Raw genomic sequence first — 6,000 nt, 5'->3', positions numbered from 1 at the left:
ATATATATATATATATATATATATATATATATATATATATATATATATATATATATATAAAATATATATGAAATACTCGAGTTGGTGAATTCTAGCTGTAAATAACCACGCCCCCAACTACGCCCCCAACCACCAACCCCCCCACCCCCGACCAAGTCCCCCCACCCCCCCCACCCCCTACCCCCCACCTCCCGATATTGGAGGTCCCAAGGTTGGCATGTACAACTTCCTCCGACGCTGCCACAGAAGGATTTGTTTTATGCCACTCCTTTCTCTCATTTTGTCCACCAAACGTTTTATACTGTGCGTGAATGCACACAGGTGAGCTTTGTTGATATAATTGACTTGTTATGGAGTGCTAATCAGTCATATTTACATCATGTGTTGCCATCATTATAACACTTATATAAGTCTTTTAATTTTCTTTGCGGCTCCAGACAGATTACTTTTCTGTATTTTTGGTCCAATATGGCTCTTTCAACATTTTGGGTTGCCGACCCCTGAACTAGATCATTAACATTTATAAATGTTATCCACTAGATGACGCTAGAGAGTGAATTGTATTCTGGAAGAAAACAATCAGTTTATAGTTTGGTAAAAAAATGTATACTTAAATTATTCTTCATTTTATGTATTTATTTTTTTTGGCTGGAATTATTGTACGCACATCATTTTATAATATTTTTTAAGGAATTAATTTTATTTTTTGGTTTTGAAAGCAAAAAGCCCGCGCGGTGAAGGAGAACGTGATGACGTCATTGTGACGTCACGCAGGAGGCGGAACTAGCCGGCCTGTCACTTCTGGTGCTGCAGTCTGAGACGTTGTGGCGACCTCAGGCGCCTCTCGACAATGTTCCTTTTTCACTTAAATGACGGATTTAACTCTTGAATGCTGAAAAGGAGCATGTAAGTAATACATTCCCGGCACACCTAACGACTCAAGCGAGTGTCTTAACTGTGTTGAAGTTGTTTTTTTAACGACGGTTCTGTAGTGTTTACATTACAGCTTAAGAAAAGACTAGCTTTTCCCGAAAAAGTTCAGTTTTGACCCTGAGGCTTGAACATTGTCCTTAAACTGGAGGGAATCTGAGGGTTATCAAATAATTTGATAGTGAAAAAAGGACCAAGCTTCATCAGAGGATGGACATTAATGTTGTTTTGTGAGAATCTCTGACCGGAAGTGACTGGTGCAATTCGCCTTCATCCCGTCAGCGTGTTACAATCTGAAATATCACAGCTATAATATTACATTTTGTTAGAAACCCTGTTTTATTATCTTCATGCACACTGCGTTGTGTGTTTGCGGATTGTACGTAAGGTGTGGAGAATATGTTGCCTCTCTTATTTTGAAAGGGTCCTACTTCTAGTACTGCTACCATTTAGGGTGCTCTGAACACTACATATGGGTATTTTGTCAAAATATGTTTTGTCTTAAACTATGTCTGAGTGAATTGTTAAAGGGGAACTGCTCTATTTGAGGAATTTTGCCTATAATTCACAATCCTTATGAGAGACAAGAACACATGTCTTTTTTTAATGCAAAAAGTACCAACAACACCTACATTTTAACCAAGTATTAGCAATATTGTTATAATAAGCGCTATCGTTATGAACCTACATTTAGCGGCTCGTTGATCAGAGAGAGGTAACTTCCTTCTGCCGCTGTATCACCATGAATTGATTAACGTGGACCCCGACTTAAACAAGTTGAAAAACTTATTGGTGTGTTACCATTTAGTGGTCAATTGTACGGAATATGTACTGTACTGTGAAATCTACTAATAACAGTTTAAATCCATCAACAACACGAGCTGGTGAGCTGCTTTCTCGCCTCGGCGCTTGTGAAAGTTTATTCAAGGTTATGAATCATGCGTGTCACTGTTGTAGTAAAATTTGGTACACTTTGACTGCAAACTGAGACCCGGAACTGGTGAAAAATACCCGAAAAGACGCTTTAGTACACTTTGTGAGTGATTCTTCATCTAAACATGGAATATATCAGCATCCCAACAGTTGGCATCCCAGTGAGAGCAGACATTGTGCAGTGAGTGATGTTTCGTTATGTTTGTTTGACCGAAGTCTGCAGTAATCAGTGATGTTGTCTGTGAAATTAAAGCGCCACAGTATGCTTGACTTGAGCAATATACGTAAATATTAAATATTATTATACATGTGCCTGTTACTAAACTACATATACTTACATCATTTATACAACACCTCATTGGAGGTGTTTGGATGTTTTTTAATGGCTTTTTAGGCAGAATAGACTCCCATAGTCTAAATAGCAACATAGTTTTGTTGTACTTGTGCAATGACAATAAAGTCCTATCCTATCCTATCCATAGGCTCCCGTGCTCACATTTATTTACCAGTAATGGTGCATAAAAAAAATAATCATACTGTATGTGTGCTTGTCGTACAAAAGGATTCCTATTAATAGTCCAACTTACAGGTACAGGAAGTGGACCATTATTCGGCACAGCAGCCTCATACCACAGCGATGTAACTGCATTTACAGTATAAATAGTTTGAATTTTTCCGCAAGTGAGTTTCTCTTTCCGTGTTTCCTCGCCACAAACATGTTTGCTCGGTTAAAAAGCTTGCAAAAGTCAAAAGTAACAACGTGGGTGGTTTAGGAGATCTGGGGCCGTACTTATCAAGCTTCTTAGAATTACTCCTAAGAAGTCTGCTAAGAGTTGACTTAAGAGTAAATAAATTGTTCGCTGAAAGCTGCACTTAAAAGTTAGTTATCAAGCGTCTTACTCACACTTTCAGCGAAGTGTAGGACTGAATCTTAAGTGTCACACTCAGAGCTGAATTACGACATTACTATGTGCCGTAAACGGAATTTTAGGTGACGTCATTTCTGTGTCCATAGAAATGACCAATCACGGAAGGGAATCCGTTGTCTAAGAATAAAGAAATATCTTGGAAATATTTAAGTGGACAATGGGAGTGTATATTTTGACAATAAACTACAAAATAATACAAAACAAACTAGTCCCCGCCGGCACTCACGCTACCGCTCCCTCTCTTCTCTCGCCCACACACTCACTGACGTCACTCACCTCACGGCCACACACATACGCTACTGTCATAACATTTTCTTTCCAATTCATTAATTAGGCAACTAATTTGAAACTGGTGTGGGTGGCTCTATATATACTAGCCCACTGCAGACACATGCAGAAATCAACAAGGAATCGAAAAGTATTAAATCTGTGACAAAAATAATATCCGCTCTGTCTAAACGATACCGTTTGATCAGCTGCTCGTCATAAAAAAAAACCCAACATTGTTCCGTTCCCTGAACGTTCGCGCACGTCTCTCTCGCCTCAGTGCCATCCCCTGCTGGCAACTCCTAACCACTTAAGACACCTCTGAAGGTCTCTTAAATATCGTGGAGAGTAGGAGTGATTCTTAGACTTAAGAACGTTGATAAAAAGCTTTTATTCTTAAGTTTGAGAGTAGGACTAAATTTCGCAAATTCTCAGGACTTAAGTGTAAAATGGCACTCTAAGAAGCTTGATAAGTACGGCCCCTGGTCTTTTTTATGCACTGTTTTTTCACTCATTCTCATTATTTGGACGTAGGACCTCATTAATATTCGTATAGTTTCTATCTGTTGCTGTTGTTGGTGACTCATCCTAGTCGCCCACTCGGCAAGGGTGAGCGCAAGCCGTTTGACTGTACCCTGCCGTCGTCAACCACCGCAGACGGATGCGTGATGTTTTCAGCCGTGTGACCTTTCCCCTGTCTGTTTGCTACTAGACAGAGCGAGAAAAGTACAAACCGGATCTGGATGCTGCTTATACACAAGTAATTTATTACTGACTTTCTGATAATATAGCCTAACATTGGTTGTGACAACATCATCAATTTACAATAGGACTGCCATCTATTTGTGGCAGTGGTGAGTTGCATAGATGCATTGGCGTAATTGGCCATTACACACTTGCAAAAAGTGAGTTAAAAATAGTAAAGCAAAAAAAACAAACGTTTAAAGCTACGAACTAACTTTCATCTGTCTCTTCTTTTGTCATGTTTACCTCTGCCAGGAGGTTACAGTATGCATTTGCTGAGGTTAGTTAGCATAGATCAGGCCTGGGCAAATATTTTGACTCGGGCGGCCAAATTTGGAGATAAAAGTGTGTCCTGGGGGCCGGTATATCTGATTTTTAGGAACACTAATCAGTGTTTCCCATAAACTGCCAAGATACCTGTGGCTATGGGCGTGGTCACCACGACATCATCGAGTAATTTGCATGATTTACTACAATGATTTGATTTTCTCTAAAAAGGCTCAAAAAATGTATACTTACTAATTAATAATAACAGTTTTGTTTTAAACGTCCATCCATCCATCCATTTTACAATATAATTACCACACTTTATGTACATATTTATATACAGATTTGAACAATAAGTTATTCACTGAAATATATTTATTAATTGTGGTTCTTACAAAAAATATATCTTATAAAATATAAAAGCTAAAATGTCTCATAAAGCGCTGCCCCTTTAATTAGTGCATACTAAATAATTTAACTTTAGCCTACTACTACAAGCATATTATTTACCAGCAACATAAAGTGAAACAGAGGCAGAGGTGTCCTGCCACAGTCAGTAACAAATAAACATAAAACAGTAGTGGTGGTAGATAGACACAGAGTTTCATCAAACATCTGATCCACTGAACAAAGAGCTCCAAAAATCTTGAACTTTAGACTGCCATCAGTTTTACTCCCTACACTTAACCATGTGTTTCCTACTGCCTGCAGACTTTGCACCCTTTGTTATATACACATGTTGTGTTTCTAATATAAATACATTTAATAAAGTCAAATACAATTAAGGCAACAAGAGAAGTATCCTACACTTCTCTTTTGGAAAGTAAATCTGAACAGCCGATATGGGCATCTACATCAACTATATGATTTGCCTGAGAAGCTGGAGAGGACAAATTTTTATTTTTATTTTTATTTTTTATTTTTTATTTATTTTTTATTTTTATTTATTTATTTATTTATTTATTTATTTTTTTTTGTGGCGGACGTAATTCTTTCGTGGCGGGCCGCCACAAATAAATGAATGTGTGGGAAACCCTGCTAATACAAAACCTCAGAATAATGTCTGATTGAAAGCTAAAAACATTATGACAGACGGCCTTAAAAAATGGAATGGAATTTTAAATTTTTTTCACTGAATGAGACACCCAGAATGTAGATGAAAATAAAGAATGTTACAATATTAACTATGAAGGATAAAACACTGAATATTGACAACATATGAACGTCACACCCCCTCTCCATCCACATATTTTACAATCAACAAAAATGCAACCAATACAGCGAAATATGAACGTGAAAGGTAAACACACCCACCTACAATCTGATATATGTGATATATCACTAAGCTTTACAACTTTTTTGTGAAAATCTCCTTCCACGTTTGTCCCTGACACCCACATTTCAGGCTCTGGAAACACTCTGTGGAAACACTCCCCACCCACACTGCTTGGTGCCTCGTCTGAGCTGCTGTGACTTACATGACCATAGTAACTCATTACATGACCATAGTAACTAATTAAATTACCATAGTGACTAGTATATCATGCAAAAGCGCAGATTCCAACCATTGAAATACTTTGAATAATTCAAGATTTTCGGTAATTAGAAAACATCACTGCACATCATAATGGCAGCTTGATTGATTGATTGAAACTTGTATTAGTAGATTGCACAGTACAGTACATATTCCGTACAATTGACCACTAAATGGTAACACCCCAATAAGTTTTTCAACTTGTTTAAGTCGGGGTCCACGTAAATCAATTCATGGTAAGTGACCAATGTACTGGTAGTGTTGTGGTACATGTTGATACTTTCTTACATGCTGTGTGTACTGGTAGTGTTGTGGTACATGTTGATACTTGTCTTACATGCTGTGTGTACTGGTAGTGTTGTGGTACATGTTGATGCTTTCTTACATGCTGTGTGT

At 37.9% G+C, this 6,000-nt stretch overlaps 1 protein-coding gene across 8 annotated transcripts in view; it reads left to right on the top strand.

Moving 5' to 3' along the window:
- The first annotated feature begins 778 nt into the window (after positions 1 to 778).
- Positions 779 to 6,000, top strand: part of LOC133646989 (inositol polyphosphate-4-phosphatase type I A-like) — a 92,441-nt gene continuing 87,219 nt past the window's right edge. For all 8 annotated transcript variants that reach the window (XM_062043055.1, XM_062043047.1, XM_062043037.1 and 5 more), the window contains exon 1: positions 779 to 906. The gene's annotated coding sequence lies outside the window, so the exon portion shown is untranslated. The remainder of the gene's footprint in view (positions 907 to 6,000) is intronic.

This window comes from Entelurus aequoreus, linkage group LG01 (genome assembly GCF_033978785.1).
Source record: "Entelurus aequoreus isolate RoL-2023_Sb linkage group LG01, RoL_Eaeq_v1.1, whole genome shotgun sequence".
Lineage (NCBI taxonomy): Eukaryota > Metazoa > Chordata > Actinopteri > Syngnathiformes > Syngnathidae > Entelurus > Entelurus aequoreus.
This window is presented reverse-complemented; position numbering and strand designations above follow the sequence as displayed.